We start from the raw sequence: 12,688 nt of genomic DNA, 5'->3' as shown, positions 1-12,688 counted from the left end.
TGTCACCATATATATATATATATATATATATATATATATATATATATATATGATATATATAATGACAAATATATATTATATATGTGTATGTATTATTAAACTGTTTAGTGTGTGGATCTTATATAATGGTTCAAAGCTTATAAATCCTAAATGTTTGAGGCTTTTATACAATTATTTGTTTCTTTAGAACATCATCCTGGGGGCAAATCAATATTCTATTAAAATCATGTATACATATACATACACACATATAAATGTATATTTATATATGTATATAGACATTTGAATGGAATGTCTGTACTCCAGCATCTTCCTCTTTCACTCTCCTTCCTGACCACCACAAGGTGAGCAACTTTATCAACTATGTATTCTTATCATACTGCTCATAGTTGCCAAAGCCAAGGTGCAGTGACCAGAAAGCAGACTGCACATTGAACTTTCCAGAGCCATGAGTCCAAACAAACCTTTTCTAAGTCTATTACCTCACGTGTTTGTCATAAGGATGCACTAACAATCTTCTTCAAAATTATGTCTGCACTCCTGCTCTGAGTTCAGACATGCCCGTCCTGAAGAACACACCGTCTTCAGAGAGCTTGAGGAATTTTATGAGAAACATGTATGAATAAAATCTACCAGGCTCCAAACATTACAAAGAATTTCAAGTTTCAACGAACTAGCCTAGAGCAGATGTGAGGTGTAAGCTATGGCTGAAGAGCTGCAGAACTAATTTCTCAGAGAGCCTTAATTGTGAACATTCAGGCCTTGTCATTAGATGGTGTTATAGTCCCGCCTTCACTAACTAAAGGGTTTTAAGGAAGGACTGTGATTTTTCTGTAGAGCTAACATATTTTCAAAGATGAATATCATAAGCTTGCCTAGGATGGGTTGCTTCTGGTTTGGACAGTGCTCAAAATGTTTGAATTGAGGAAAAAGGAATTGGTAGGGTTTGGGTGTAGTTCTTGATTTGTGTGTTACAGGCAACAGATTGAAAAAATTTAAAAAGGCTCCTCCTATAAAGTACAAAGAGAAGATTGTTCAAATAGTGACTAAATAACAGCTCTAATTCAAGGTGTCAGCAGGGAAGAAAATGTAAGTGTCAGCGAGAATGGTAAATTAAACTTCTGCAAAGGGAAAAGAAAAAAAACGTGGCCCAATAAACAACAACAACAAAAAAAAAAAACCCAAGAAACTCGTGAGAATTATATGAAGATCGCTGCAGTGTGGCCTTCTTAAAACGCCATTCTCCTGCGTGTGCCTGCTGCCATCATTAATATTGCAGGCTAAGAACAGATGCTGGGCCACCCTGAGAAGCCAGCAAAAGGTTGAAGGAAACTGAAGGGGTGGGGAATACAATAAAAGTTCAGAAGTGCTGGACTCATGAGGCTGTTTATTCTGTAGCAGTTTCATCCCAGAGCAAGCTGATCGCTTTTCTAATGCCTTAAATCAAGCAGCAGGTATCCGCAGCCTCAGAATAAGAAATCTTAGGCATTCGCCAACTTCTAGACTTGAAACATTGCAGACATGGAAGTGGAAGATTTCTCAGGGTGATTTCTCTCCCAGCATTTTCTTTTCTCTACCTTTATAACAGAAAAAAAATCTTGTCAGAAATCAAAATTCTGGTTCTGTTATATCCTATTGTGAATTTCACTGCCATCCTTCTGATGAAAAAAAAAATCAAGCCAGCTTTTATATTCTTGGTGTGCATTTCAGTGCAAACACATGTAAGAATTTCAGTTGTATTTACACTCTCTAAACCCTTCTTTATTGTTTTATTTTTATGAATAGAAGTATAAAATAGAGATTCAAGGTAAAAACTTAAAAGGATTATGGTCCTTTTATTTCTCTTGATAAATAGTAAATTTTAAGTGTTGTTGGCATTTCTTCAGGAGAAGTTTCCAGAAGAAAGTGCCCTGAACTCCAGATTTACACAGTCATAAAATTTCAGTATGAGAAGGAAGTATAAGGGTCACCTCGAGAAAAGAACAGAAAATATCCTTCCATAAAGAGTCAGGTAGTGAATACCATTGGCTTTAAGGGCCATACTCTTATTCTCACTACTAACTCCACCAGGGCAGTTTGAAAGAGCTGTATATAATATTGAAGTATGGCTGTTTTCCAATAAATTTTTACTTATAACTATAGGTAGTCTGGCAAGATTTGACCCAGTCTCTCCAGCCATGTTGGAAAGAAATAAAATGTAAAGAATTGTTAATGTAAGCACTAAAGGAAGAATCTGTTATTATTAATAATAATAAGGAATTATTCCTTATAATAATTAGGAATTATTAGGGTAATAAGGAATATAGATAAGGATAAGGAATTTAGAGGCTCCTCAAAAATTAAAAAAAAATTACTAAAAAGTCCCACCTTTCTACAACTGATTAAGTACTCAAGGTAAATGATATCAATATGCCTATGAGACATGTGTCCCATGTGGCTGACAGTGTTATTCAGAATAACCAAGATATGGAATTAAGTTTCCAGTAATGGATATATGGATAAAGAAATATGACTTTATGGAGAAAAGGAGTACTATTCACCCATTAAACCTCAAGCATATTTATTATGGCATTAAAGATCAAGAAAATAAATTTCCAATGATAGGGCAAAGATTTCCCTAGTATGTCAGATTTTTTTTGTATCCCACTGTATTTATTTATAGCTCTGCTGATATTAGAATTGATTCAAGATTTCCCCTAACATAGCATTAAAAGGTAGATTACCAAACAACATGACAAAACAGAATAAAAAGGGAATCCACAGGAGAAATTAGATAGGGAAGGGGGGTTGAGAGAAGTAAAGGGAAGGGAAACTGTGATCAAGATGTATGAGAGAAGAATCTATTTTCAATAAAAAAGAAAAGAAAAAGACAAAACAAAGTAGGTTACCACCCACTTGAGGTACTTCTGCCTCACCTCACCACATGCCTACCCTCTCTCCAAAGATCCAGGAGGACTTTCTAAAACTGGGGAGTGTTGAATCACACTTTCCTCCCTAGTCTGGGCGATGACACAGTATCTCTTTGTCTGCGGCCACCTTCATTGAGATCTGGCCTCCCCATCACACTCTTTACAGTATTTGGTTCCAGTCTGACTGGCTCATGCTTTCCCCGGGTCTGTCAGTATCTTTCTGAGCAATCTGAACAAAACTCTCTCTCTCTCTCTCTCTCTCTCTCTCTCTCTCTCTCTCTCTCTCTCTCTCTCAGCTGGCAAATATCCTAGATATCTGAGACTTCTATGCAATTGTTTGTTTCGTTGGAGCCTCATCCTGGGGCAAATCAGAATTCTAACAGGTGATTGTGCCTACTGGTTATAATGGACTGTAGATTCAGGAAGTTGAGATCTGGTGTCTAGCCCTCTTACACGGTATGTGCCTATTTTGTTGCATGTGCTAAAGGATTGCTGAAACAGTGTCTGCCGTATTGAACATTATGTTAGGATTCAATGAATTAATGCACTTGAAAAGCTTAAAATAATGCCTGGTAAATACAAGCTGAGCTGCACATTGATAGTGGTTAACACTGAAATGTGAGCCTTCTTGCCTGTCGGTGTCCTAGGAAAACCTCAGAATCATTGTTCTAAGACCCAAAATGATGAAACCCAATTAGCCAGAGCCAGTTAAAGATTTCAACACCAGGATTACCACTCCAAAATATATTAATGTGCATGAGAAACATACTGGAAGGAAAGATAGAATTATGTGAGGAGCCATCTCTGAACTGTAAGATTGTGAGTCATTTTAATTTTATTCTTCACATATTTTTAAATTTAAATAAGCAAGATAACTTTAGCTTATTTAAAATAATAAGCAAAACTTATATTTCAATTTAAATGAGAATTCAAATGAGGAAAACCATTATTATATACTATATACATTGTGTATAGTATAGGAGTTAAAAATCATAGTAAGAATTAATAGGAATTATCAATTCCTACTACAATTTTCTAGTCTATGTACTATATACAGTGTATATATAATATATAGTATGCTATATACTATATACTAAATACATTGTAATATACCATATAAATATAAGAATTCAGTTTATTTTATTAAGAGATTTTAAGGTTTTCTTAGGTTATATATTTTTTTAAAATGCAGAGGTTCATTTACATTCAATACATCGGAGAGAAAGCAAACAAAATTCCTGTTTCTGAAGGAACATCATAGACCACTGGTTGATTTGTGCCTGCTATTGAGAGAAAGCCCACAAATGTTGACTGCTTGTGCTAAAAAGATTTCAATGTCACAAAAGTTCATTGTAGATTTGTTATGATCATGGCATTGGCCTAGACATGTCATTATGCTAAAAATATTAGGGTAAAAAATTTGAAGATAGTCTCAAGTGTACTTATGCCTTTGTCCCTGTCCAATATTATCATTATTGTTACCATTCTTGCTTTCCACATTTTTTTTAATTGACTGGGATGTTGTGTTGTAAGGTAAATCTTTCCGAGAATACAAAGGCTCTTAAATCTAAAAGAAAGTCTTCATTTGTAGGCCACCTGGCTACACAGGGAACTTGGCCAAATCATGTAATCACAAGCCTTGCCATTCTTCACTTTACAGGCACAAAAACCATATCCTGATTGACACACTTCAATTAGTGAGAACTGTTAGCCATAAGTGGAGCTACAAAAGTCAAATGGCAGGGCTAGTGCTTTTACTGACTTTCACAGAACTACGGACTTTGATGGATTAGATCTTTGTTCTCATTTTGGCAGGTGTTGGGTTCTACATGCTTGGCTCTTAGGTCAGAATGGTGCTGAATGCTTTTAACATGGTCTCAGTTGTGATAATATTTGGGGACCTATTACAGCTATAAATTCTCTCTCTCTCTCTCTCTCTCTCTCTCTCTCTCATACACACACACACAGTTTGTTAAAGTTGTTGGAAAGATTGTGAAAACTTGGTTCTGTTCCCACACTTTACTGTTCAGCTTCAGCGTTCAGGGAACCCATCAATTATCCTCAGCAATGAGATGGTAAGTATGAAAAGAAGTACAGCAGAGTGCGTTAAGTATAATGATATTGTCTTTTCCTACTATAATTTTTTAAACTCTTCAAAGAACTTGTCTTTCTTGTGTTTCCACTTCATTTTTTCTCAGTAAGCTCTAGGTACCATGATGCTGGACTTTACAGCTGGGAATCTGTGGAAGGACCAATAGTTTTTTACTTGCTTGACTAACCTTCATACTACCTTTCTTTAAATTCATGCTACCAAAAGAAGTCAAAAAATCTCAAACAAGGTGGTTTAAGTGTAGCCAGAAGAGAAACTTCATTGACAGTAGAAACAAATCAAGTTAGAGAACACAATTTTGTACACAGAAACGCAAAGCTTAGGTAGGTCTTGATCTCATCCAGTCATCCCATTTGTTCTAATTACTCACTTGATTTGTGAACTCAGCAGTCTCAACTTGTCTTTAAGATGATGACACATGCTTGCAATCCCAGCATTAGCTATGGAAGGGGAGACAGGAGGATCCCTGGATCTTGCTGGAAGGCAAAGTCTAAACGAATCAGTCAGTCCCAGGTCACAGTGTGAGTCCTTGTCTCAACAAAACAAATAAAAAGGAAAGCAAATGGAATGACCCCTGAGATGGACCCTGGCATCAACACGTACATCCAATGCAAGTGCCTGCTAATATAAGAGCAGAGTGAACGTTGGTGGGAGGATGAGAGGAGGAGGAATATATTCATATTCTTCATGAGCAAAGAAAAAGGATCTGAAGCCCCAGGTAGTTTAAATCCAATGTCAGTGCAAACTGAATAAAAAACTATTTATAGGTTCAAAGGAGAGATTTTATATCTCTGGAACATCCTTGTACTGCTTAACTATCTCTAATGTCACTAAATATGGAGAGTCTATGATGACTGAGACCCGAGGTCTGAAAGGCATAGCTCCCTGAGGGATATCAGTTCAGGCATGTTTATTCTGGGTTGAAAGTGCAAATGGATGATTTTAGTTCTCATCACTGTATGAGGCACCAGCAAATCACTCTTAGATGCCTCCTTTGTTCTGGACCAGTGAAGTACATCTGACTCTGGAGGAAGGTCTTGGAGAAATGTACATGAGGTCCCAAACTCCTCCTTGTTTTATATAATTCTTTTGATGGCCTCATTCTCGTGATCAGGTAGCAAACATAAAAACAAGGTGAGATCTCTGTCCTACCAACACACTTTTGTAATCCACTCTTACATGTGAATGCAGAAATATTTCATAGTATATTTTACAGAAATTGTAGAAATAACAAACAAATTATTTCTTCTTTTCTATGTGAAGGATACTCTGAATAGACAAATGTCTTGACAGTGTCTGTAATCATGGCTGAGTCCTATCTTTTTAAAATTTATTTAGTTATTCACTTTATATCCAAATTGTAGCACCCTCCCTCTCTCCTCCCAGTCCTACCCCCTCTCCCTTTCTCTCTTTTTTTCTCCCCCCCATTCTCTCTCCTCTTCCCCTCAGAAAAGAAAAGCTTTCCCTCCCACTAACCTATCCCAGAACATCAAGTCACAGAAGGACTGAGCATATCTTCTTCCATGGTGGCCTGGCAAAGGCAGCCCCACCAGGAGGAAGTGATTGAAAGCATGCAACAGAGTCCTGGTGGGGTCCCACATGGAGACTAAGCTATCCATGAGTACATATGTGTAGGGAGCCTAGGTCCAGTACACGCATAGTCCTTAGCGTTTCAGTCTCCACTTCCTTCCCTACCCTCTCCCCACCCCCTGTGGACCCTGGTCAGTTGACTCTGTTGGTCTTCTTAGTGCAAGGGGTTGGCACTGTCCTATGCAGCAGGTCTCAAGTTGGGCCAGGCATTGGTTAGACATCCCTTCCATCTCTGCTCTATCTTTCTCTCTGGACATCTTGTAGGTAGGCAGGGTAAATTTTGAGTCAAAGTTTCTGTGGGTGAGTTGGTGTTTCCCTGCCTCCACTGGGAGTCCTGTCTAGTTTGAGGGTTGCCTCTTCAGTCTCCATCTTTACAAGAGGCACTATCCTAATTAGTGCAGCTGAGAGTAACAACAGGAAAACCCTCAAAATTCAATGGTTGATGAATGAGAAGCATATTTGTTTTTCTTGAAAGAATCCCTAAAAGATGAAGATTGGGGAGCAAGTTTTACATAATTAATTAAGGGCTCAGAATTAGAAAGGCCTTGCCCTGGAATTGTGTCTTCCATTTCATCAGGAGACTGATTCTGTCAGCCACAAAAAGAAAGGGAACATGAAGGAGCGGCTTAGCATAGTGTATGTGCCAGCCCTAGGAGTACATCCATCACTCTGGTGATGGCCTAGAGCTTGGTCACATGTCCTCACCTAACTGCAAAGGAAGCTATTAAATGTAGTTTAGCTTTATGTTGGAGAAAAAGAGAGAATGGATTTCCAAGGGCAGCTAAAAGTCTTTGCCATGGGCCCTAAAAATGGATTGCACATTTTTCTCAAGTTATAAGACAAATAATGAAACCATTAGAGAGGTCAGGCGAAGGGTTTCGACAAGTTTCTTTTACTTCTGTGCAAGATAGTATTAAGGCACAGACAAATGTTCCCTTCATTGACTTAGTCCTCTGCTGACTTAGCCTTCATCTGATTAAGAGGCTGATGAGGGTAAGCTCACCTCCACTCATATATATATATACACATTAGTGGTCATAGTCCACCCGTATTACCTGGCAGGTTCCTCCAAACTGAAGGTGTATTCTTTGTCCTTCCAGTGTCCAGCTCAGTCTTTTATAAATTGGTTGATTACTGCTGATAAGATTTAAGAACAACCTCTTTTTTAATGCTCAGAGCACTTAAAGGCAATGAGATATTTTTCCCTTTCTCTAAAGGAAAAGATAGAAACTACCAGTTAGCAGACATAAATTCTAAACACAGAAAGATGAGAAACTTAAAAAGAACATTTCTCATTACTGTTTTCTCCCTTTGTCATAACATGTAAAAATTATTCCTTCAGTGGGAACAGTATTGCAGCAGTAGCAAGTGTCTTGTTTTATTGCTGTTGCTGTGACAAACGCCCTGACAAAGAATAGTAGTTTTAAGGAGAAAGATTTTATTTGGCTTTCAAGTCCAGTTCCTCCAGTGAGGAAAAAAATCGAAGCTAGAACTCACGTATCTAGTCGCATCACATCTGCGGTCAAGAGTGGAGAGAGATGACTGCGCCGCGCGCCTGCGGCTTCTTCAGTTTCAGCTTCATCTAGCTTCTCTTGCCCCTGCCTGGTTCAGGGTACAGCCCGTGAGCTGGTGCCTGTGCGCAGTGGACTGGGTCGCCCTACATCAGTTAACAACCAGGGCAATCCCCACAGACATCCACAAGGGCAACTTGATTTAAATACTTTTTCAGTTGGCACTCTATTCTCAGGTTATCCTTGGTTGTGGCGAGTTGGCATTTAATTCTTTTTTTATGTATGTATCTTTTGTTTTCTTCCTTCCATCTTTCCTTCCTTCCATCCTTCCATCTTTCCTTCCTTCCATCCTTCCTTCCTTCCTTCCTTTCCTTTTTCTTTCTTCCTTCCTTCCTTCCTTCCTTCCTTCCTTCCTTCCTTCCTTCCTTTCTTTCTTTCTTTCTTCCTTCCTTTCTTTCTTTCTTTTCTTTTTCTTTCTTCCTTTCTTACTTTCTTTCTTACAATTTATTCACTTTGTATTCCCATTGCAGCCCCTCTCTCGTCTCCTCCCAGTCCTACCCACATTCCCTCTTCTCCCCATATACGCTTGCCTTAGTCTCCCAATGCGGGGAGGACTTCCTTCCCTTCTATATGACCCTAGCTTATCAGGTCTCATCAAAGCTGACTGCATCATCTTCCTCTGTGGCCTGACAAGGCTGCACCCCACTGGCAGAGGTAATCAAAGAGCTGGCCACTGAGTTCACATCAGAGACAGCCCCTGTACCCCTTCCTAGGGAACCCACTTGGAAACAGCAGCCTTGGGCAATTCTAATCAGCACAGGAGCTGGAGAGATGGTTCAGTGGCTCAGAGCCCATGCTGCTCTTGCAGATGCAAGTTTGGTTGCCACCATCATGACTGGTGGTTGACAACCACAAGTGACCCATGCTTCAAGGGATCTGGTCCCCTCTTCTGGCGTCCACGTTCACTGTATTCATAGTCAAAAACCTACACACAAATACACATATATGCAGACATTTTTTTTTAAATCTTAAACAATAAGCAGCACTATGACTATTTTTCAATGTTAAAAGTCGAGAAAAGGTAAAGACCCAAAGCTTCTCCACTGATGTGGAAGTTTTCCAAGGACCCTTTTGTCTAACAATTTCCTCTGAAGTGAAGTCATAAGACTAAGGAATTAAATGAAACTAACAAAGTCTGGAATCACTGACTCTTAAAGGATTCACGGAGCCTCTCTCAAAGATTACAAAGGCAATGTATCAGTTAAGTTTCTGTGCTGAAGGCTCTAAGAGCAACAATCAATAAATGGGACCTCATGAAACTGAAAAGTTTCTGTAAAGCAAAGGATACCGTCATCAAAACAAAACGACTGCCTACAGATTGGGAAAGAATCTTCACTAACCCTTTATCTGACAGAGGACTAATATCCAGTATATACAAAGAACTAAAGAAGCTGAAAAGCAGCAATCCAAGTAATCCAATTAAAAAATGGGGAACAGAGCTAAACAGAGAATTCTCGACAGAGGAATATCGAATGGCAGAAAAACACTTAAAGAAATGCTCATCCTCATTAGCCATCAGGGAAATGCAAATCAAAACGACCCTGAGATATCACCTTACACCCATCAGAATGGCCAAGATGAAAAACTCAAGCGATAACACATGCTGGAGAGGTTGTGGAGAAAGGGGAACCCTGCTCCACTGCTGGTGGGAATGTAAACTGGTACAACCACTCTGGAAAGCTATCTGGCGCTTTCTAAGACAAATAGGAATAGTGCTTCCTCCAGACCCAGCTATACCACTGCTAGGTATATACCCAAAGTTTGTTCAAGTACACAAAAAGGACACTTGCTCAACCATGTTTATAGCAGCTCTATTTGTAATAGCCAGAACCTGGAAACAACCCAGATGTCCATCAACGGTGGAATGGGTACAGAAATTGTGGTATTTTTATACAATGGAATACTACTCAGCAATCAAAAAGGAGGAAATCATGAAATTTGCAGGCAAATGGTGGGATCTAGAAAAGATCATTCTGAGTGAAATATCCCAGAAGGAGAAAGACAAACATGGGATATACTCACTTATATAGACCTCTAAGATAAACATAATGAAATCTATACACCTAAAAAAGATAATCAATTGAGCGGACATGGGGTAAGATGATCAATCCTCATTTAGAAAGACAGATGGGATGTGCATTGAACGTATGACAGGAGTCTACTGAGCGCATCTGAAAGACTCTAACTAGCAGTGTTTTCAAAGCAAAGACTCATGACCAAACCTTTGGCAGAGTACAGGGAATCATAAGAAAGAAGGGGAGTTAGTCTGATGGGGAAAGGATAGGAGCTGCACAAAGGACCAAATATATCTGGGCACAGGGTCTTTTCTGAGACTGACATTCAACCAAGGACCATGTATGGATATAACCTAGAACCTCCACTCAGATGTAGCCTGTGGTAGCTCAGTAACCAATTGGTTTCCCAAAGTGAGGGGAACAGGGACTATTTCTAACAGGAACTCGATGACTGGCTCTTTGGTCTCCCCACCCCCGAAGGGAGGAGCAGTCCTGTTAGGCCACAGAGGAGGGCTTTGCAGCCAGTCCTGAAGATACCTGATAAAACAGGATCAGATGAATGGGGAGGAGGTCCCCCCAATCAGTGGACTTGGAAAGGGGCACGGTGGAGATGAGGGAGGGAGGGAGGGAGGGACTGGGAGGGAATGAGGGATCGGGACACGGCTGGGATACAGAGTTAATAAAATGTAACTGATAAAAAAAAATAAAAAAAAAGTTTCTGTGCTGAGATAAAACATCACCATTCATACAAACTACAAAATAATAATAATAATTTATTTAGGCTTACAGCTCCAGGGGTTAAGGGCCCATCACGTCACCAAGAGGCACAACTGGAGCAGAAAACTGAGTTCACATCTTGAACAAGGGTGAAGCACAGAGGAAGAAGCAGTCGTACGTGACGCAAGGATTTTAATATCAAAGTCTACCCATCGTGGTATACTTCTTTAAACAAGGTTCATCATCTAAACCTGCCAAACACCACCAGCAACTGGGGACCAAGTGCTCAAATGTCTGTTATGATAGGGTTGGTATTTCCTATCAAACGACTGGAAGGAGTAAATAATTTGTGGGGAGAGGAGACACTCCAGCACGTAGGCTGTTCAAGGATTTCCAAGGGTGCAGCTTTTATGAGTCATCGCCCATGCTGCTTTTTTTGGTGCTGCAGCTACCTTTGAGCCAGCGATGATGTTCTTTCTGTAAGTGAACGCTCATTATTATTCTGTAAACTATCCCAACAAACTCACTGGTTCATTAAGCTAGACTTGGGTGAAATCATTTCTTTCGGCTGTTGAGGGGTCCTATCTGGAGCGAATAGATGTCTGTTAATGTCTCTCCAGAAAAAGACACACAACAGGCCACTAGGGTCATGTCCTGAAGTGTCTATCATAGCTCTAGATGGCTCCCTTTATACTATAATCTGTTAGTGTGGTTATGTAATGTGAGGCTTTCACATACCTCCTAAACTTCCAAAGAGCAGGGACCAGTTTGTTTTGACCTACTATTTAATTCCCAGTCCACAGAACTTGGCTGGGTAACAGAAACCCATTACATTTAGTAAGAAAATAGAAAGAAAAAAGAAATAATGGAGTTAAAATTTTATTACAAGCACATGTGCCTTTGTACTCCAGGTACTGTTGTGAGAGTTTTATCCATAGATGAAAAGGTTTGGATGGAGGAAAGGGAGGGGGAAGTGATATAATTCTATTATACTCTCAAAATTAAAGGGCAACAGAAACACATTTACAGCCCTCACTATTTGACTGAGGAAATGACACAGTAAATTCTATACAAGATAATGTCATTTTGTGAGTACCATGTTTGTAAACATTGTCAAAAAGCATTCCTTCAATTTCCGGCCAACTGGTGAACAGAGGATGACAGTGAAGTAAAAAATTAAAAAGTAGTCTCTCAGCCTCTCTGTGTCTCTTTCTACAATGCCCCTGCTGTTCACGTGTGTGTGTACGTGTGTGTATGTATGCGCGCACACACACGTCTTTCGATGCTTGTGTATATGTATTGCTTTATCCTATAATTCAATATCTCTACCAAACAGCATCCTTCAACTCTAAATGAAAGGTTTGTTAGCTCCTCATATATTTTATTTATATTTTCTAATAACAAAATATACTCACGGTTTTGTACAATCTTGTGTTCTTGTCCTCACTATAAAATGTAACTATCCCTTTTTCTGACACGCCCACACTTCTACTCGTTCTGCTTCCATTTTGCACTTGCTTTCTTCCCGACCCTATTTCTTTTCTCATTTTGTCTCTCACATCCTCGTCTATTCCCTGATGGAAAAAAGATTCTCACCCTATCTCAAGCATTCATGACTTGCTGGGATTTCCAGCTACAGCTGAATTTAGTAAGACCATGGGCAACAGTGTCACCTTTTTTGAAGAGGAGCATTCACCAAAGCTGTATCCTAGCCCTAGAGTTTAGATTTGCACTGGGGAACCTAGGCTGATCTCTTCTCTAATATAATGCAATTCA

The sequence above is a fragment of the Meriones unguiculatus genome, chromosome 2 (assembly GCF_030254825.1).
Source record: "Meriones unguiculatus strain TT.TT164.6M chromosome 2, Bangor_MerUng_6.1, whole genome shotgun sequence".
NCBI classification, from domain to species: Eukaryota; Metazoa; Chordata; class Mammalia; order Rodentia; family Muridae; genus Meriones; species Meriones unguiculatus.
This window is presented reverse-complemented; position numbering follows the sequence as displayed.